The sequence below is a fragment of the Eretmochelys imbricata genome, chromosome 2, assembly GCF_965152235.1.
Source record: "Eretmochelys imbricata isolate rEreImb1 chromosome 2, rEreImb1.hap1, whole genome shotgun sequence".
Classification (NCBI taxonomy): Eukaryota; Metazoa; Chordata; order Testudines; family Cheloniidae; genus Eretmochelys; species Eretmochelys imbricata.
Genome location: NC_135573.1, coordinates 259043652 through 259066565, shown reverse-complemented (window position 1 = coordinate 259066565; position 22914 = coordinate 259043652).

The following is a 22914-nucleotide window of genomic DNA, read 5'->3' as shown; positions in this document are numbered from 1 at the left end:
TTAAACCAGACCTGCTGGCCTCCGAGAAGGTAGCAGGGGACCTGCTGGCCTCCGAGAAGGTAGTAGGGAAAACAGATTAAACCAGACCTGCTGGCCTCCGAGAAGGTAGCAGGAAAAACAGATTAAACCAGACCTGCTGGCCTCCGAGAAGGTAACAGGGGACCTGCTGGCCTCCGAGAAGGTAGTAGGGAAAACAGATTAAACCAGACCTGCTGGCCTCCAAGAAGGTAGCAGGGGACCTGCTGGCCTCCGAGAAGGTAGCAGGGAAAACAGATTAAACTAGACCTGCTGGCCTCCAGGAAGGTAGCAGGGGACCTGCTGGCCTCCGAGAAGGTAGCAGGGAAGAACAGATTAACCGGACCTGCTGGCCTCTGAGAAGGTAGCAAGGAAAACAGATTAAACTAGACCTGCTGGCCTCCGGGAAGGTAGCAGGGGAAAAACGCATAGATTAAGCTATGATTTCAGAATCTAGGCTGTGTCACTTGCTAAGTAATACCAGCAGTGACAAAGAGATTGAAATATCCATGTTAAGATGTTTAAAAGAAAACAGGGTAAGCCAGTACAGAGGGAGGAATGGAGTCAGAAGGAACTCCAACCTCACCTTTTGTTAAAGAAATTACACCTTTTAAACAAATCCTTCAGAAATTTGGGCACAGTCCTTGGACCAAACAAGCCCTAGCTGATGTCTGCACTATTTCGGACCTAGAGGATAGATTGGCTCAGTATATCCTCATATACAAACCTTCTAGTGCTGCCAAAAGAGATGCAGCAGCAATTTGGTTGTTGTGGGAGGCATGTAAGGATTCTTCCCTCCGCTTGTCCTCATGTAAAGAGGAAAAGGCACAAACGGAAAAGGGAGCAGACAATTGGAAGGTGCTGGCTACAAATATCCAAAGCCAGCTGAAAATAGTGAAAGAGGCACTCCAGGAATACAAAAAGAGTGAAAAAGTTAACTCTGCAGAGGCTGGAGGGAGGCAGGTAAAGGGGGAGAAGGTCCTATGTACGGCACCCCCAGGCATAATTACAAAGAGAAAAGAGAGTAAAAAAAAAAAGTTAACTCTGCAGAGGCTGGAGGGAATTAAGCAGTTAAACTTTTGTATTTCACCCAAACAACTTTTAACCGAAAATGTTAAAAAGGAAAAGTGTTAGAGAAAGAGCATTCTTGGTTTCTTTGCAGCCATTCTGAAAGAAAAATGGGCCCTTTTCCAAAGGAATGTCTGTAAATTAGCCAGGCAAAAATAAACTATCTGATTAAAATCATTTGACTGGAAAATTTAGTCAAATTTGCTAAAAGAACATAAGAGGGTTCTATTGGAACTTAACTGCCTCAAATGTATAAAGGGAATGTAAGATGTAAAAAACAGAGCAGTGTGGAAGGGATGTTAAGGAAAAGAAAATGTGTATGTGTCTGTCTGTGTGTGTGTAAATATGTAAAGTTCTAAGGACCAGTTAGTTTTGTTTTTGTTTTAAATAATGCCACTAAAAATCCATTTGACTCTTTAATTCAAAGTTGCAAAACTGACAGACCTTTTTGCTAGACACAGGTAATTAGTGTTGTTTGGCTTTGGGATTTGGCATTTAACCCTTAAAAGGTAACTCAATGCTTTACAAAATTTAAAATGTTTTTAAGTTGTGGCTGCAGCAGGGCAGTCAAAATCAGGAGAATATAAAAAAAAATTTGGATTCTTTTTGTTTGTTTTTTGTTTGTTTGTTTTTGTAACAAAATAGCAGATGAGAGTTGTAGTAAAAAAAAAAAATTAAAAAAAGACAGTGCCTCTCTGAAGCAACAGCAGGGGTGAGGTGCACAAAACAAAAAGAAGCAATGTTAGAAACACTGAGTCTTAAAATGGCTCTGAGTAATCAGACTGTCACTTTGATAAAGGTACATGAAAACTCTGTAAGCAAAAAAAGAAATAGTGACACCTTATGTAAAAATGGATCTGGATAATGTTATAGAAGTTAAACTATGGAAGGAATGTGCATTTGCCCCAGAACATGTGCTGGGTATATTGTAAAAGGGGCAAAAGAAATGCAAACATACCATGCTACTTAATTAAAATGCTATTAGGGCTCCAAAGGGAGCCACAATAGGTTGGGTTTTCTTTTTCAGATTGCTGTGTGTTTTGGAAGCAGAAGTTAAAAGTAATCAAAACTCTGGTGAAAGTTGATTGCGTCCCTTTTAAGATAGAGTCTCTGAGCTGCTGATGGCTTTAAATCCAAAAGCAGGAAGTTTCTGTGAAAATGCAAATTACCTAAATGATAAAGGAAGGAAAGAACTAGCAGCACAAAGGAGCTGCAGATAAAGGACATACCTGGTCAGCAAACAAATTGTCTAAATAAAAGGCATGGGATAACAAGATAATTTTAATAAATTTAATGATAATAAGTATCCCTGTAAAAACGTATAGTGTGTATGATTTTTGGAAAAATCCTTTAAGGTCGTATGGTAATGATGCTTCTCAGTTATTACCTGTAAATAAAACTTAAAGCTTAACACAGCAGGAAAAACATTATAAACTTGGTCTGCTGTATAAGAAGGAAAACTCAGGGATTTAATGACTAAACAGTGGGATAATTTCCCCATAACCCTTAAAAGATAAAAGCCATTGAAACCTAGCCTGCCTATAGAACAAAAACAGGAAAATGTGGTGGCAATTCCTCTGTTTTGCCTGCAATCAGCAAGGGTATTTGTAAAAGAAATATTTTAAGGAATAATCTGCCACCCCAAAAGGGGTAGAAACATGTTCTTTTTGTCTTTCAGAAAATCAGGAAAAGCTGATGCCAGCTGAAAAGCAACCCAATACCATGAATCTACTGTCACAATAGAAATTGTGTTCTGTGTTCTATGTTTTGTCTTGTGTTTTGTCTTGTTGCTAGCACTGTTGTGTGTTTAAAAAAAAAATACTGAAGACCTGCAGGAACTTAAAAATAAATTAAGCTTTCTGTCCCAGCTACAGGACAGCCTGATACAAAAACAAGTACATGCCAATGTAGACTTGGTCCAAATTGGTCTGGGTAACCTAAAAGGCCGATGGAATCTTTAGTAATGGCTTAATACTACCACATGGCTTATCCATAAGAAAAAAAATATTAGAAATAGGAAACTACACAGCCATAGCTATGGGATGCACGGAAATGCAGATACTTGCACTAGCTACTTTGGAACACAAAATGTTCTGGGTCATATTGGGAAATATTAAGGGTTTGATGCATTTGTTAAAAAAAGAAAGAGATCATTGTTTGACACTTATCAATATGAATGGATGCAATATGTTTCCAGTACTGTAAACCAGACTTGTTAATAGGAGAAATTGTTGTAAAAATTGCACACCAACAGTCCCTGGAGGCAAAGATATTGAATGTTAACCCACTCCCCATATTACACATGGGATCCTTCTGGCTACCCTGGACCTTGAGCCAGTGGGCTGGGGAGGGAGGGAAGCTATTGGACACTAGAGGTTGTACCAAATGGACTCCTCAAAAGTGGGTGTGCCTCACCTTGCCTGTTGCCCCAGAACCTTGTAGTAAAGATACATCACTAGGATCATGTATGTGGCATGAATTGGAATCACAAACTCAAATTGCCTCACAGTACTTTCTCTTGAATAGGCTACATAGAAAGTGACACTGACGATTATAAATCTTAGTGTCAAAAGGGGGATTATATTGGATCATATTAAAGAAGTTCTGTATTAAAATCACAAATGAGTTTGATTCCCCATAGTTCAAATTCCAGGGTATTACTAATTAAGAGGTCTCTTGGTTTTTGGTACTGTTTCTCTCCCTCTATGTGTGAAACTTGCAAGCTGCTAACTGTGTTAGTACATTCTAAGACAGAGTCTGTTCTCAAAGCAATTCACAGAGAGAGAGACTCAAAACAATACTCTAACAACAGAAACAGCACGCAGAGACTCCGCGCCCTTTTGTTGTATTAACAATTGTGATTAAAATAGAGATAGAGGATGTATGTGGATGGATGCTTGGTGTGGATAATAACTGAATGCTTGGTGTGGATAATAACTGAATAACTAAGAATCCAGTGTCCATCGGCTGAAGAAGGCATCAAGTGGAAATAACCAGAGGACCCCCTGGAGGGCAGACTGGAATCCACCCAACAGCCTCAAGAATGGGAGAACCAAAGAACAAGATAACATCTTGGAGCCGTCAGGAATGTGCTATCTGCTGATTGATTCAGCAACAGCATGATGAAGCAATTCCCATAGACTGGCATAGGAAGAAATTCCTATAAAAATAGACTCTGAAAAGTGAGAACTTTGGGGTCTGATTCTGCAAACCAACTTCCAGGAGCATCAGATGAGCATCTGACAAGGCCCTGCTCCCTCCTCATGTCCAGGCCACCTTGCCAGTGGCTTGGCATGAGCAACTCTAAGGCTGGTAACTATGATAACAACCTTGCAGAACCTGTGTGTGTGTGTTTGTATGAATGAATGTGTGAATAAATATGAGATTGAATGGCATGTTATAGCTATAACTAACTGCTTACTATGATTCTTTCTGTATTCACAATAAATGTGGTATTTTGCCTTTTTCCCTTTAATAAGATCCTGCTGGTTTTTATTTTATTGGTATAACAATCTAGTCCAACCCCCTGCTCAAAGCAGGACTAATCCCCAACTAAATACCAGTGCTCATTTTGATTAACAATTAAATCAATTACAAATTTTAAAAACATAGAACATGCTATATACAACATTTTTCCTAGCAGATTGGTGGTATCTTGGAACAGAGGAAACAGAAAAACAGGTTAGCATTCACTGATTAGCTTTAGCTATGACCTTTCCACTCTTTTAGCAGTGTGGAGTGGAACCACTTAAGAATCCTCTTTTTACCATTCTTAATTTCTACCTGATAGATAATAGGACTAGCCTTCTTGGTGATTCCAACGGGACCCACCCACCGAGGACTTAGTGAATGGTGCTTTTCTGAAAAGAATCTGTAAAGGACCTTGTCTCCAATCTGCCACTCAATAAATTGCAGGTTTGAATTTAATCTTTTATCCATCTGACAGATGTTGTATTTTAATTGGGCAGCAGCCTCCCTTTGTGCATCACTGGTGGACTGGAGCAATTGGTTGATGTACTGATCCACCTGTGTACGGGGTTAGTATTAATAAGGTGGGACCCTCCCAGGCACCGTAACTTCAGGGTTCTCATGGGTCTCCCTGGGGGGTATACCCATGAGATCCAACAGATGATGTAATTGCCATGAGGACAAAAGGCAACCTTCTGTCCCAATTTTTGCCAGAACTCTCAACGATCTTTCTGAGGGCAGTCTTAATAGTCCTGTTCATTCGCTTCACTAGTCCGGAGCTCTGGGGATGGCCCACTATGTGGAACCGCTGCCTAATATTTAGAACCAGACAAATGTTCTTAATCAGCAAAAAGAAAAGGAGTACTTGTGGCACCTTAGAGACTAACCAATTTATTTGAGCATAAGAAAGTTTATGCTCAAATAAATTGGTTAGTCTCTAAGGTGCCACAAGTACTCCTTTTCTTTTTGCGAATACAGACTAACACGGCTATTACTCTGAAACCTGTTCTTAATCAGGTCCCCCCACAAAATGAGGCCCCTGATCAGAGTGGATAACCTCTGGGAGGCCGAATCTGGAAAATGTTTGCTCTAATAATATATGTGCGATGGTTACAGCTGCGTTATTCTTAGCTGAATAGGCTTCCACCCACTTAAGAGACTGGATCCACTATGACTAAGCAGTAGCAGTTTCCCTGTCTGGAGCATGGCAAAAGACCAATGTAGTCTTTATCTGTAGATGGTGCCATGGTCCACCAATAGGCTGGTGTGATAGTGGACCCTTCACAGTTCTATGATCTGGGCTGTTCTCAGCGCACGTTAGGCAGTTCCAAATGTGCTGTTCTGTATCCTTAGTCACCTCTGGCCATCGTCCGACTGTCAGGATCCTTTTAACTGTCTTCCTAACCCCGAAATGTTCCTGTTGATAGGTAGTACAATCAGTTCCTTTCTGAGGCATTTGGAAATGACTAGAACTGGGATGTCATCCTTAGCATTGTTCTCACTGGCCATGATGAGTTTGCTCTGATGCTTAAAAATTTTGTATCCCCTGTAATTCTGCTTTCCCTTGTCCCTTGTCAATTGTCACTTCCTCGTCCTGTTTCTGTAGCTGTATTATGTCCAGATGGCTTTGTACTTCTGCGGGTTGTAACTTGTATATGATGTCCTTCGATTTCTCCCACAGAGTCTCCGGACCCATAAGGGCAGCTTGTTTTGCTAAGATATCTACTTTGTTATTTAGCATGGAGATTTCAGCCATGCTTTTCCTGTGTGCTCTTATTTTAAATAAAGAGGTATGTCCTGTCCTGGCTTCAGCCAACCTCCACACATGCACAAGATATTTAGCATGGGCAACCGGCTTGTTATCAGCTGAGGTCATGTCTCTAGGTATCCAGACTGTCCTCCAATCGAGGGCTCTAATGACCCAACCTGAGTCGAAACACATGATGATGTCGGATTTCAAATCTGCTGGATCTATGGCCACTACTACTGCCATGATCTCTGCTGCTTGCGCAGAATGAGGGATGACCGTACCCTGCAGCACTTTTCCAGTTGTTGCTTGGAGAATGGCATATCCCATGCAAGGCTTGCCCTGTTGATGATAACTACTCCCGTTGACAACCCATATGCCTTGGTCTGCCTCCCTAACTTTTTCAAAGTAGACTTTCAGCTGGAAAGAGGATTTGATGGTTTCTACCTCCTCCTGCAGCAGTGGGCATTCATGCCCTTCATGCTGTGTGAGCAGAGCGAATGGGACCTTTGATAGGGTTGTTACCTTGTCCTCCTGCACCTCTTTATTGAGGAGGCTCAACGTCCATCCCAGTGGGCGAGGATTCGACACCCTGCTTTCGTTAACTTTTCCAGACAAGACATAATGAATGGGTGTATGCGGTGTCTGTAGAATCATAGAATCATAGAATATCAGGGTTGGAAGGGACCCCTGAAGGTCATCTAGTCCAACCCCCTGCTCGAAGCAGGACCAATTCCCAGTTAAATCATCCCAGCCAGGGCTTTGTCAAGCCTGACCTTAAAAACTTCCAAGGAAGGAGATTCCACCACCTCCCTAGGCAACGCATTCCAGTGTTTCACCACCCTCTTAGTGAAAAAGTTTTTCCTAATATCCAATCTAAACCTCCCCCACTGCAACTTGAGGCCATTACTCCTCGTTCTGTCATCTGCTACCATTGAGAACAGTCTAGAGGCATCCTCTTTGGAACCCCCTTTCAGGTAGTTGAAAGCAGCTATCAAATCCCCCCTCATTCTTCTCTTCTGCAGGCTAAACAATCCCAGCTCCCTCAGCCTCTCCTCATAAGTCATGTGTTCTAGACCCCTAATCATTTTTGTTGCCCTTCGCTGGACTCTCTCCAATTTATCCACATCCTTCTTGTAGTGTGGGGCCCAAAACTGGACACAGTACTCCAGATGAGGCCTCACCAATGTCGAATAGAGGGGGACGATCACGTCCCTCGATCTGCTCGCTATGCCCCTACTTATACATCCCAAAATGCCATTGGCCTTCTTGGCAACAAGGGCACACTGCTGACTCATATCCAGCTTCTCGTCCACTGTCACCCCTAGGTCCTTTTCCGCAGAACTGCTGCCTAGCCATTCGTTCCCTAGTCTGTAGCGGTGCATTGGATTCTTCCGTCCTAAGTGCAGGACCCTGCACTTATCCTTATTGAACCTCATCAGATTTCTTTTGGCCCAATCCTCCAATTTGTCTAGGTCCTTCTGTATCCTATCCCTCCCCTCCAGCGTATCTACCACTCCTCCCAGTTTAGTATCGTCCGCAAATTTGCTGAGAGTGCAATCCACACCATCCTCCAGATCATTTATGAAGATATTGAACAAAACCGGCCCCAGGACCGACCCCTGGGGCACTCCACTTGACACCGGCTGCCAACTAGACATGGAGCCATTGATCACTACCCGTTGAGCCCGACAATCTAGTCAGCTTTCTACCCACCCTATAGTGCATTCATCCAGCCCATACTTCCTTAACTTGCTGACAAGAATACTGTGGGAGACCGTGTCAAAAGCTTTGCTAAAGTCAAGAAACAATACATCCACTGCTTTCCCTTCATCCACAGAACCAGTAATCTCATGATAAAAGGCGATTAGATTAGTCAGGCATGACCTTCCCTTGGTGAATCCATGCTGGCTGTTCCTGATCACTTTCCTCTCCTGCAAGTACTTCAAGATTGATTCTTTGAGAACCTGCTCCATGATTTTTCCAGGGACTGAGGTGAGGCTGACTGGCCTGTAGTTCCCAGGATCCTCCTTCTTCCCTTTTTTAAAGATTGGCACTACATTAGCCTTTTTCCAGTCATCCGGGACTTCCCCGGTTCGCCACGAGTTTTCAAAGATAATGGCCAATGTCTCTGCAATCACAGCCGCCAATTCCTTCAGCACTCTCGGATGCAACTCGTCCGGCCCCATGGACTTGTGCACGTCCAGCTTTTCTAAATAGTCCCTAACCACCTCTATCTCCACAGAGGGCTGGCCATCTCTTCCCCATTTTGTGATGCCCAGCGTAGCAGTCTGGGAGCTGACCTTGTTAGTGAAGACAGAGGCAAAAAAAGCATTGAGTACATTAGCTTTTTCCACATCCTCTGTCACTAGGTTGCCTCCCTCATTCAGTAAGGGGCCCACACTTTCCTTGGCTTTCTTCTTGTTGCCAACATACCTGAAGAAACCCTTCTTGTTACTCTTGACATCTCTCGCTAGCTGCAGCTGCAGGTGCGATTTGGCCCTCCTGATTTCATTCCTACATGCCCGAGCAATATTTTTATACTGTTCCCTGGTCATATGTCCAACCTTCCACTTCTTGTAAGCTTCTTTTTTATGTTTAAGATCCGCTAGGATTTCACCGTTAAGCCAAGCTGGTCGCCTGCCATATTTACTATTCTTTCGACTCATTGGGATGGTTTGTCCCTGTAACCTCAACAGGGATTCCTTGAAATACAGCCAGCTCTCCTGGACTCCTTTCCCCTTCAAGAACCACTGGGGACATCCTGATAAAATATTCCCAATGTTTCAGGGACCAGATGAGAGCCATAATCTCTCTCTTGCAGGGTGAGAGTACCTCTTTTCAATCTTGACAGGTGTTTCGATCCATAGACTACTGACTTAAGACTTGCACCACTCTGTTGCAGCAAGACAGCGCTCAGCCCTTGTCCTGTAGTGATGAGTTGCAGATTAAATGTCTTGTTAGGATGCGGGTATGCAGGCGCAGGGGCTTGTACAAGAGCTTGTTTAAGTTTACAGGCAGCTTTTTGCTCTCGGTCTCCCAAGATCTAATCCTGTCCTTTTCTGAGCAGGGCATAGAGGGGTTGAGCAATCTCTGCGTACCCACCTATAAAGTCTCTTGAGAATCCCATGCAGTGGTCCCCAACCTTTTTGTGGCCGATCGCACATTCATGTTTTCAGAAGAGTGTGGCGGGCGCCAACAATTTTTCAAGGCTTATTTTGTATTTGTACATTAAATAATACGAAAAACATCATATTTAATATTACATAATATATGAATCCATAAGATAAAAAAGGTAATTTTATATGTAAAAGGTATTAATTAAATTATTCGGCAATTACTCTTTCACCTTACCATGTGAATTTGCTCTTTTTTATCTACCTGTAAGAAAAATTAAGGAGTTTTTACCAAATAAATATCATAAACAGTTTTCATCTTATTTATTTTAAAAAAGTAAAATTATTTTTGATTGGACAGTTTTTTGGAAAAATTTAGACTAGCTGTAGCAGAAAGTGAGGCTAGTAATATTTCAGTCCTATATATAAAACATTATTGAACTGCTGGTCCAAATATATTTATTATTCTTACTTTAACATAGATAGCCAGTTATGGTTAATTAAAAATTATTCTTTGTATTGTTACTTGTATCTGGATTTCAATAAACAAACAAACAAATATGAAAAAAGTTAAACACAAGTTAATCATACACACTCATCAGCACTTAATGGAAAATAGGTATCATTAATTCACGTGGTTTTTCTAATAAAGTCAGTGTAATTTTTGGCGCTGAATTTCTTCAGCCAATTTTTCATAGTTGGGAGAGTAGGATGATATTCCTGTTCATAAGCAATTGTCAAGATGGGCATCTGTAAGCTGAGATCTGTATTTTGATTTTATGATGTTCATTGTTGAAAACTGAACTTCGCATAGATACGTGGAACCAAAATAAGATTTTATTTTGTATGCTACATTTTTTAAGGCAGGAAACTTTTTTCAGTCAACCAGATTCCAAAAGTTTTCATTTGTTGTGCAGGATTTTAGAACAATATCATTTTGAAGGCCCAAAATCTCCAGTTCCACATCTTCTGTTCTTACTTGAATGAGACTCGCAATTGATGTAACCATTTCTGTTACCTCTATTTGGCAAATAAAGGGATTCACAAGAAAGGCAACTACAGGCTCAATAATGGTGAACTGTTGAAATCTCTTTTCAAATTGTTCCAGAAGTGTTTGAATGTGGATAAAAAATGGTGATGGGTTAAAATCACTGTCACATACTATTTTCTTCATACTTGGGAAATGTACGAGAGACTTCATCTTCATATGTGACATCTACAAGATCAGTTTTGCTTTGAATGATTTTACAGAACCTATCATTTGAGCCACATGTTTGTCTTTTCCCTGGAGCTCAAGATTTAAAATGTTTAATTTGTCAGTGATGTTGGCAAGAAAAGCCAAGTCCATTAACGAGCTGGAGTTGTCTAGTTGCTCAAAGTTCTGATTTGTGGACTTCAGAAATTCTTTGATCTCTTCAATTAGGCTTAAAAAACATGCAAGAACTTTACCTTTGCTCAGGCATTGTACTTCTGTGTGCTAGATAAGATCAGATTGTTTATCATCAACATCTTCCAACAGGGCCTTAAAAAGTCGGTGTTGCAAAGGTTTCGCTCAAATAGAGTTAATTATTTTAATAACGACATTCATGACATGTTGAAAAGAAAGAACTTTGATGCACAAAGCTTATTGGTGGATTATGCAATGATAAGACATAAAGTTTGGAAAGGATTCATTCTTCTTGCAGAGTGCAATGAATCCATTGGAGCTGCCCATCATTGCTGGTGCCCCATTAGTGGTGATCGTAGACAGCTTGTGTAGTGGCATACTAATTGATGTTGTGTATGATTTGAATAAATTATAGATGCCCTCACCCTTTGTTCGCCCTTTTATAGGCAATACTTTTAGTAACTCTACTTTTACAGTGAAGTCACTGAATACCATCCTCATCATAACTGCCAACTGCGCTGTATCCGATATATCTGTTGACTCATCGAATTGCTGTGAAAACCAGTCACATATTTCCAAGTCATCCTTTAGATGAGTTTGCATGTTGCTTGAAATTGCATGTATCGTCCTTGTAACTGTGTTGTCTGATAACTGCAAGTCTTGTATCGCCGAAAAAATCTCATGCTTGTTAGGAAATCCTTTAAACAGGCAATCAGCACCAGTCAAAAATACTTCCTTCAACAATTCACCATCTTGAAAGGGTTTTTTCTTTGCGAGCAGATGAATAATTTTAAAGGAAGCAATAGTAGCACTTTTAGACTTTACCGCTTGTCTAGTGAAAACAGATAGCTGGGCAGATAAGTTTGATTTGAGTTGATTAATTTTCTTCTTTCTCAACTCAGATTTAAGTGGATGGCCAATGTCAAAAGAGCTGTGATTAGTTTGGAAATGGCATTCGACATTATGTTTTTTCGGCACTGCAACAGTACCACCGCACAATAAGCAAACACATTTTTCCCTTTATTTTCAATAAAACAATAGGATTCTCCCCACTCTGCGTTGAAATAATATGTATGTTGTCTTTTATTTGAACCACTCATTTTGGGGCAAAATGTTAAAAAAATAATAAATCGCAAAGCACAAGAAAACAGCAGTATCCGTGCAGCAGAAGAATACTCACATACAAGGCCGGCTCCAGGCACCAGCGGAGCAAGCACGTGCCTGGGGCGTCACATGCTAAGGGGCTGCATTCTGTCCATTCTTGGGGCAGCAGAATCCAAGCGGGGTTTTTTTTTTTTCTGCTTCAGCAGTTCGGGCACGTTTTTTGTTTGTTTGTTTGGTTTTTTGTGCTTTGGCAGTTGGGGCAGCGGCAGTCCAAGCCAATTTTTGGTTTTGGCAGTTCTGGGCAGCGCGGAGAGAAGCCAGAGAGAAGCCGCGGCCCAGCGCCTGCCGGGGACAGAGAACACCGGCGCCCGCAGCCTGCAGCCCCAGAGTTCTCTGTCCCTGCTGGGCACTACTTTTCACACCATGTCACTAGGCGGGCACACATAAATGCCTAAAAACCAAAGATATCATGCGGAGCCGGCAACTTGCAGTTAAGCTCTATTCTACTTGAATCTGGTCGGCATCCGTGTATTCCTAGTTCTACTTCCAGGTAAGTCACTCACTGTTTTAACAACTGTACCTTCTGTGGACTGATGAGAAATCCAGTTTCTTGAATGACCTTCAACACCTCATCTAAGACTTTTAGATTTTCTTCTCTTGATTTCGTGGCTACAAGAGTGTCACATAACTGATGACCTCGTCTTTGTGACTCAGGCGTTTCCACATTCTTGTCACATATCTATGACACAGTTAGGGCTCATTGTAGTATCCTTGTGGTACCCTTGTGAATGTTACCTGTTGATTGTCATATGTAAATGCGAATTTGTACCACGCATCACGATGCAGGGCTATTGAGCAGAAGGCATTGATCAAGTCAATCACGGAAAACCATTGCACACCTGTGACTATTGCAGACATGATCTCTGGGAATTTAGCTACCGCAGATGCTAATCTAGGTGTTATGTGACTCAAGGCTCTGTAATCTACTGTCAGTCTCCATATGAAGTTTTTGATTAGTGAAGCTGCCCTAGTACAGACTATAGACATTGTGGCACCCGTGTCCAGCAGCATTGTTTGCTGTATTTTTTCAAACGCCCCTACCAGGCAGATGTCCGCCACTGGTCTCCGCCATTTGTCATTATTAATAGGTGCCACACATGAAGGAGGAGGGAGAGCTTGGCACCCTCATAAGGAGCTTTGAGGCTCTCCTGGTCTCAGAGGAGTTGCTGCATTTGCTGTTGAATTGTCTCCTTCATACTTAGACAACCTCCTTAACAGCTCCTCTGTGGGAAGGCAATCATTTTCATCTCAGGTTTTGTATTTTAAGAGCCTTTTCCACAGGACTGATCTAAATCCCTTCATTTCATTTGCAGCAGCTCGACTGTCATTGGCGTCTTGAGCCTTGGCTGAATCATTATTCCCTCTTCCTTTGAACTCATTGACCTTCTTACTGTCAGCACCTCGGATTGCAGCTACTTTTTTCTTGTTCCCAGAGCCAGGGTAAGCCTCACAATTGTAATTCATAAGCTTCCGGAGCTTGGCTTTCTAATTCTTTGAGGCTAGTTACCCTGGGGTTAGTTGGTCCCATAGTTATTCTTGGTGGTGGTAGTAGACCTTGCACAAACATCTCCCTGAAATCAGGAGTGTCACATGTTGCCACTCCATTTATGATCGGTGACATACAAGTAAGCCACTATAACAAACGCTTTCTAGCGAGAAATTTCTCTGGTCTTTCATTTAATTTCTATCACAGTACATTTTACCCAAGAGATTCTCATGGGGATAGTATAGTCTGCTTACCGCTATGTAGATATAAATCAATTCATCTACACTAGCCAGCTGGACTTCGCTTGGCAGAGCCCCAAACTCTTCCCCATTCATGCAGTCTCTTATCAGGGTGACAGTGATCTCTTTGCTAATACTGGCTGTGCTGCTAATTTTCGCTAGCCAGTCTAGGGCATTTTCCTTATTAAGGGGGCCCATGTTTTTACCCATTGCCCTAGCCTGTTGTGGCCCTAGTGCACAAATTTCATAGCAAGTTTCAGGTAGTTTGTTGCGCCCATAATGTACCACTGTGTGGTAATTGGTACAATCGGAGGGTATTTCCTCCCCTTCTCCTCTACCTGAGATCTCATGACCTCTTCAGGGGCAGATGGCGGAGTATAGCTGTCACTGTATTCAGGAAGTGCTATTTCCCTTTCACACTCATTCCCATCTGAATCTGATTCCCTTGACACATACCCCCATAAGGGATCAGTATGGATGGCACTTATAACCCCTTGTGTTCTTTTCAGTTTCTCTTTTAACTTGTGTATTCTGTGATCACACAGAGTATGATTCCCGGTACCCTCTTTGGCTTTTGTGACCTCTTTCATCAGTTCCCTTACTGCAGCCTGGGAATCTTCGAATTTCTTTGCCAGTATGTAATTCTCTTTCTCTTTCTTTATTAAATGTCCATTTAGTTCTTTGATTTGTTCTTCTAATTGGTTTATCTGCAGTGTTTGATTTAATGTTAGAGCTGATGTGGCATTATGCTGCATAGTGAGCTTTTCCAACTCAGCTTCCTTGCTATTTACTTGGCCTTGAGCTTTGGAAACAGACTCTTGGTGGAGCTTCACCTGTTCATCTAGCTCTTTAGCTACCATTACTAGACCATATAATAAGGCTCTTTTCTTGATTTTCTTACTAGGGGAGGGCTTAGAGATCATAAATCTCTCCTATGTTTTACACAATTTACCCAATGCATTTTCCCCTGAAAATAAGTTCTCTTCCCATGGGTTTTGATTTTTCCCAAATAAGCTGACACAAAATTCAAGGAAGTTTTTATTAATCTGCCTTGTCCATTTGGTCGATCCAAAAACATTGACTGCCATCTTACCCTGTCAGCTGATATCTTACCCACAAAAATGTTCAGCCTATCACAGAGAGACCAGATCCTCTCTATTCCTCAGATAGCTCTTGATTTCCGAGCCTATCCATGCCCACCAAGCCCTGATGGCCAGAGCCCCTCTCCTGCCTGCTGGGTTTACAAAGCCAGCACGAGTTGGGCTGGAATCAACACATTTGAATGGAAGACCCTACAGAGACAGTGGGGGAATCTCAATGACCGAAGATGGATCTTATAGTGTGGGCTGAGGGGAGTACTGGCTTCTGCCAGTATGAGCTCTGCTTTAACCTTTGCTTTTTTATGCTAACATAAAGACTCCAGTTGACCATTAAAATGTACCATGGTTGGTTAAGCCTGCTGGGTGTTGCTGCAGATACTTGCTGCTGTGCACTGTTCCCTGAAAGTGGTATAAATACAGGAGGCTCTCTCAGATTCAGTGAGAAACCACAATATGGGAGGCCAAAGGCCCAGTCTCAGGTGTTGAGGCTGTGTGGCGTACCCTTGTGGAAACGTGAGCCCATGGGATTTCTGGTACACTAAAGGGGTTGTCATAAATATAAAGGGAAGGGTAAACCCCTTTAAAATCCCTCCTGGCCAGAGGAAAACTCCTCTCACCTGTAAAGGGTTGAGAAGCTAAAGGTAACCTCACTGGCACCTGACCAAAATGATCAATGAGGAGACAAGATACTTTCAAAAGCTGGGAGGAGGGAGAGAAACAAAGGGTCTCTGTCTGTCTATATGCTGCTTTTGTCGAGGATAGAACAGGAAAGGAGTCTTAGAACTTTTAGTAAGTAATCTAGCTAGGTATGCGTTAGATTATGATTTCTTTAAATGGCTGAGAAAAGAATTGTGCTGAATAGAATAACTATTTCTGTCTGTGTATCTTTTTTGTAACTTAACGTTTTGCCTAGAGGGATTCTCTATGTTTTGAATCTAATTACCCTGTAAGGTATCTACCATCCTGATTTTACAGAGGGGATTTCTGTACTTCTATTTACTCCTATTTCTATTAAAAGTCTTCTTGTAAGAAAACTGAATGCTTTTTCATTGTTCTCAGATCCAAGGGTTTGGGTCTGTGGTCACCTATGCAAATTGGTGAGGCTTTTTATCCAACATTTCCCAGGAAATGGGGGGGGCGGTGCAAGTGTTGGGAGGATTGTTCATTGTTCTTAAGATCCAAGGGTCTGGGTCTGTAGTCACCTAGGCAAATTGGTGAGGCTTTTTACCAAACCTTGTCCAGGAAGTGGGATGCAAGGTTTTGGGAAGTATTTTGGGGGCAAAGACGTTTCCAAACAGCTCTTCCCCAGTAACCAGTATTTCTTTGGTGGTGGTAGCGGCCAATCCAAGGACGAAGGGTGGAATATTTTGTACCTTGGGGAAGTTTTTGACCTAAGCTGGTAAAGATAAGCTTAGGAGATTTTCATGCAGGTCCCCACATCTGTACCCTAGCATTCAGAGTGGGGGAGGAACCTTGACAGGGGTATTCACAGGAGACTGTTCATAAACTAGAGTATAGCACGAGCTCTGTAAATCCATGACCATCGAACCATGGTCCAAAGCCTAGGGAGGGTGACCCCCCTCCTGAAAATGCCATACTAGCAAATGTAATCATACCTGCTCGCTGTTCTATCAGTGAATTTTATTTTATTTTCATATTTTAGGAGAAAAGACGTTCAGCTTTTTGCCTTTTAGGTAACTATGCCTATAGTGAGTTCCCATTTAGAAAGTGAGCATTTGTCCACAGTCTTAAGTCCTGTGGCATTTCAGATAGCAGTGTGTCATGACCATTGCAAATGTTCCATATTTACGCAAGATGGTTTTATTTTTTGTTGAGGTGATATTACTGCAGAAGGTTTCATTAGTTCAGGCATCTTCTTTCATGAACAGTGAGCTACAACATTATACTTTATTATTTGGAGATTTTGTTTTCCCCAAGCAAATTATAAAGTTTCCTTTAAAATTACTAACAAATCAATCCATTTCTGAACAGTGCAATTCAAGCACTTTGAATAGTAGGCAGAGTGGTAGTTATTGAGAGGCCCTTATCACCAGCTCCGCCACCATCCTCTGACTTGACTTCTCTGATCTACCTGGCTAGTTTCTGCCTCTCATCCTTGAGGCAGCCAAGTGGAACCAAAGAGCATAGGTCTGTAGATGTGTACCAGGGAAGAGTTGAGGATCTAGTCTCCCGCTGGCTGAGGTAGATGGTCCACGTTTGCTCCCAGTACTAAACTAGTGACAGAGCAATGCCAGCCCTAGAAGCCTAAAGTTAAGCTGCGGGTGTAGGAAACAAAAATCCATTTGCAGCAAGGGGTGGATGACCTGACTCCAACTTTATATCACCAGTGACAGTTTGGAAATAAATTTTCTTATAGAATAGCTATAGCGTTTATATAACTCCTCTTTTCTGGCTTCGATGACATTGTGAACATGCAACAGTCCCATATGCTGGTACATTTGTGATACTCTGATAACTTAAAAAGCCTGCTCCACATATTCCATTCCTGACTCCAAGTTTTCTCAGGTGTCCTGACAGGGATCCCTGTACCTAACAAACTGAGCCATTTTGTCTTGGCCCAGAAGCATCTGCAGTGAGTGCTCCATTTAAGTCAGAGCCTCAAGAAATAGCTTGCACTATTAGGCCACAGTAGCTACATCGGGTTTTCTTTGTGCCACAATGGCTAAACATGATTTTCCAAGGTGTGGCGTAATACCTTTCTTCAGTACTTATGGGATGTCTGCCATTCTGTGGTGCTCTCATCTCCAGATCCAGAGTCTTGAGTCCATCCAGTGCATCTGCATGTCATATAGGACTTTTTGAAAGAGACTTCAGTGATCTCTGAATAGTCTCAGGGAATCTCTTAAAATATCTGGGGCTGCAGCCAAGACTTGAACACTCATGTGAAATTACTAGATTTGTGTAGCCTTTTTAGTTTTGGTTTTAAGTCTCCTAAGATAGTTACCTGCTTGAACTGGAGGTGGGTCCCAGATTGCCTGTCATCTAAAGTGTGGGAGGAACAAAAGATTTTCCAGGGACTCTGACCTTGTGGGATCAAGTGTCTGAGCTGTATCTTCATCAGGGGAGTGAGCATCTGTGTGGGCTTGAAGGGCTTGAGTTAGAATTGTCTAACTCCCAACTAATTCCATCACCTGTTGCCCCAGATTCTGAAATGGCCCATCGCCCATACCAGCCATCACCTCCCAACTGAAACCTAGATCATCCACCTTGTCTGCTACTCTACGCAATCCTTAAATTAAGCATGCTTATGTATTTCACTTCACAGAAGAGGAGAGATAGAGGTAAATATAAAAATAATAAAATAAAACAGTAGGTTACAGATACAGAGTGAAGGAAGCAGCGCGAGAAATAAAGACGTGGTACTACAATTACAATTTAAGTAACTCTGTCACATATAACAATATAACCATACACTTAACACTCTGTCTTTTGCAACAATATCTATTACATGTACCAATACATCAATTAAACACATAATATATCAAATAACATTCAATATCAATTACTTAAAGCTAAACATTTAGTGCAGGGGTCTCAAACTTGAATCACCAGCATGAGGACTTGTACTTTGGCCTGAGGGCCGCATCACCCCCCGCCCGTTACCCCTGCCCCTGCCTGCAGGGTGCAGCAGGGGGCTCAGGACAGGGAGTTGGGGTGCAGGAGGGAGAGCGGGGTGTGGCAGGGGGTTGGGGTGCAGGCAGGGGGCTAGGGCAGGGAGTTGGGGTGCGGGGAGCAGGAGGGGTTCGGGTTCTGGCCTGGCACCGCTTACCTTGAGTGCCGCTTACCTTGAGTGGCTCCAGAGTGGCAGGGGCATGCACCAGGGCAAGGGTAGGGTCCCTGCGTGCCCTGGCCCTGTGCCGCTCCACTCCGGGAAGCAGTGGGCACCCTGTCTCTGCGGCCCTGGGGGAGGGGGAACAGAGAACTCTGTGAGCTGTTCTTATCTGTGGGCACCTCCCCCAAACTCCCATTGTCCGCGGTTCCCCGTTCCTGGCCAATGGGAGCTTCAGGGGAGGTAACCACAGGCAAGAATAGCTCACGGAGTTCTCTGCTCCCCCTCCCTCCAGGGCCGCAGGGAAGCGGTGCCCGCCGCTTCCTGGAGCAACGCGGGGCCCTCAGCACCACGGGGTTGGCAAATCCGCGGGCTGGATCCAAAGCCCTGAGGGGCCAGATCCGGCCCGGGGCTGCAGTTTGCCCACCCCTGGCCTGGAGGTAGGCTGGGACCATGGTGCACTGGGGAGGGGCCGCGGGGAGCTTGGCTGGCCGCAGGGAAGAACCCCACAGGCCGCATGTTTGAGACCCCAGATTTAGTACATGTTGGCCTAACAGGTACCAAATGGGTAGGGAGATCTCACTCAAACCAGAGACATCCAGTTTTATTTACACTTGAGACACATATGCTTCAGGATGTCAAATAGAAAAAGATTTTTAACTTACAGGGGCTTCTATGAAAATCCCTCTGAATCGTCTAGTCAAGTTCGTTCTGTTCTGTGGGTTGCCCAAGAGCGATGACCATAGGTGTTGTGGTTGCTCTGGCGAGTGGGCAGTGCTGCGCTGGGTGGCTGTCTGCTGTCGCTGAGGTAAAGCTGCTCCTCCAGTGAGAGATATGGAAGTCTGCTGGGCTATGATGCCATTAGATGTCCGGGCTATGATGCCATTAGATGTCCGGGTAGTCTGCATGCGTGCTACACTGGCTGGCTCAGCGTGTGTCTACCCTACGCCAACAGGTGCAGGTAACCCGTTGAACCCCATTCATGGTAGGGATCAGGGATTGCAATTATTCCCCATGAAGGAGGAATTCTCAGTAAGTGCGGGTCACAAGCTCGCATTGATTTAGTCCCTGCCCTTTGTACACTAGTTATGCGACCCCTGAGTGGTTGGCGTCCAACTTTTTAGAGGGACAAGTGACGTTCAGCCACCCGAGATTGAACAATGCTGGGTACTGCTGCCGGGCTGCTGTGAAGGCCGCCTGCTGGCGGGGTACCAGGAGCGGCTGTTGCCAAGGCAATCCTGGAGCCTTGGGGTGGGCGGCTGCTGCTGCTGTTACAGTAGCTGGCTTTTAAGCAACTTTTCCTTTTTCAGCTTTTTAGGTGACTTCTCTTGTGCAGGTATCTTCTTACAGGTGTTTGGCAGCGTTCTGCTCTCTTGCTGGTCCCTATCCCTACAGAGCTTCAGCCTGCTGGCTGCTGCCTTTATATATGATTTCAGCTCATTAATTATTAATTTGTTATCGTAATTCAGCCAATCAGCTTTCAGAAATTGGCATATGCTAATTCATAATTGGTATATACTAATTAGTCATGTATACAAAAAGCTCCTCCTCTCTCCCATGGACTTCTATGGGCTCAATACTTTCTTATGGGCTTTTGCAGCTGAACTTTAGATGACCTCTAGCTACTTCCTGTCTGGAAGTCCCATTGGTTTTGATGGGCTACAGTGTGTCTCTATGGGATTTTGCAGCGTCATTCTCCACAGGAAGTGATGTAACACCTTGCCTTGATTGCATCATAATTATTAATTTCTATGGGCTCCATGCATTCCTATAGCATTTCTCACTACATTACATAACCTTATAGCCCATTGGTTCTCAAACTGGGGGTCGGGACCCCTCAGAGGGTCACAAAGTTATTACATTGGGGGAATTGCAAGCTGTCAGCCTCCACCCTAAACCCCACTTGCCTCCAGCATTTATAATGGTGTTAAATATATAAAAATGGTTTTAATTTATAAGGGGGGGTCACACTCAGAGGCTTGCTTTGTGAAAGGGGTCACCAGTACAAAAGTTTGAGAACCACTATTATAGCTGCCATTACTGTATTTTCTAATTTAAACTATTAATTTTTATTTAATTAAAGCTTTATTCTTAAAACTGATTACTGTTCTAAGCATGTCAAAGGACCCTGATACTAACAACATGTATTTTATGTTGAATTAAGCAATTTTATAATTTCAGCAAATTTAAACCCCTTCCGGGGTTTTTCTGCAGATTTTCCCATTCAGAGCTGGCTAAGGCATTCATTCAGATTTGGAACAGCTGGACCATCTGAGTCATGGTTCCATACCTAATAATATAGAGCATGGTATGTTTCAGAAATGGATTTAGCCAGTATTCGCACCTTTCCTGCTATTCCCTCCCGTAGTTTTGGAATTTAGAGAGCTGCTTCATGTCTTCTTGTGAGTTATTCCAATTTTACAATCTTGTTTCATTCAAAGTATTTCAGATTAAGTTATCCCAAGCATTACTGGGTTGTGGCCATAGTTTTAATGTTTCTAGGGGAAAGTGTGATTCATCGCCCCGCTTGTAGCATGTGCAATTGAAGTGTGTGGTATTCTTTCCTTGTTACCCCAAAATTCAGACCTAAGGCAACGCACAATGGCCTTCCTACTCTAGCAACTCAATTATCAGCTTGGTCTGCTTTGATGGGCAACAGGAGGTGGCTGGCCTGAGAGGAATTGCCCAGGTTTTACCAGGGAGTTTGTCCCTGACCAGCGGACAAGAACGGACAAGAACAGACAAACACCGTTAACCCTTGGGAGGATACGGATACAGCCTTCTACTCAAAGGATCAACACTCAAGCAGTAATTTCTTCAAAAACAAAATAACTTTTATTTAACACATAATATGCCTAATACAATAAGTCTAACACATACATCAAGAAGACTAAACAATAAAATTTAACACCACTGGCATATATCAGAATACTAACAAGCCATATTAGCAAATATGCATATTCAAATACCCAATATTATGATATTCAAATAGTCAATACTATAGTACTATACAATTAACAGTTTTAATTGGTTACATTCTGCAAGCAATGGCCAGTCACATGCAGAATGCCGAGCAAGGCAATAAACATATAGACACACATGTACACAGACATCCAGCTTTATTAACTCAGGCATACACATACATGCTTTAATTGGAGTCTAAAAATCATTAGGCTTACTTCTGATGTCTTCACTCTCTCCGAAAAGGTCCTTTTGATCTGTGAAAATCTGGTGTTGTCACTGCTACTGCTCCTTCTGCCTTCTTTCTTCTATGATTTTTAGCTTTTTTTAGTTGCTTTTTCCTTTCGCTACAGCGTGCCTTCCTCTCACTCCAATGGTCTGACCAAAGCCTGTCGGAGCTCTGCCTTATATATAGTTGGCTCACCAATCAGCTTTGAGCCCTTAAGAATGTGGACGACCTGATTGAAAACCTGTGCCTTTAGAGCTGGACCTGTTTGAAGACCTGTGTTCTACCTGACTGACCCGTCCCTTCAGGTGTTGGAGTGACCTTTGTTTCACCCCAGTCTACCTGCCTGCCATTGGCTGAATATTCTAAGGCCACCATTTTGGTTTTCACAGCTATGATTCTTTGTGGCCGCCATTTTGTTTTTCCTCATTGTGACTACTTAAAACTATATTTATTAACTATTTAAATTCTTATAATTACCAAAAAATTACATATTTATATGCACCTTATCATTTGTGTTTCACTGTCACCACTCCAATTTTGCTAATTTACATAAGCCCAAATCTTGGTTTTTTGCCCCCTGCTTCAGCTAATGGTGACAGATCAGGACTATTGATGCTGGACAGTGCCTAGTTCTGATCAGTGTTTTCAGCACACAGAGAGCAGCTAAAAAGTCCTCTGTATCACCCTTACATATCCTAACATGGATTGGGCTCTTTCCTGGATGCTTGGGTATGTGGCACTGGGTATGTGTTCCTGAGCCCTGCAAAGTATTTTGGTGCAGTCCATTTGTTGTCCAAAACTTGCCTGCGAGGTCTGTTCCTGAGTTCAGCTGGTGAGTCCCTTTTGACAATCTACTTTTCCCTTTTAAAATTCAGAGAAGAGCAGTTAAAAGGGGCCTTCTATAAGTCAAAAGATTTAACCCCACAAAACCCTGGACATGATTTGCTTGCGCTGGGAATATGCACAGTTACATCCCCTGTTTTATTTGAAACCAGCAATCACTGAACACAGTGAAGTTGTATACTATTTTCCATGCTGATCAGTAGGGCCAAAGTTTTCTGGCAATGAAAACAGAGTAATTTTGGATTTTCAAAGCTATATATTTTGGAAATTTCAGATAGGCATTATGTTAATACAAAAATAC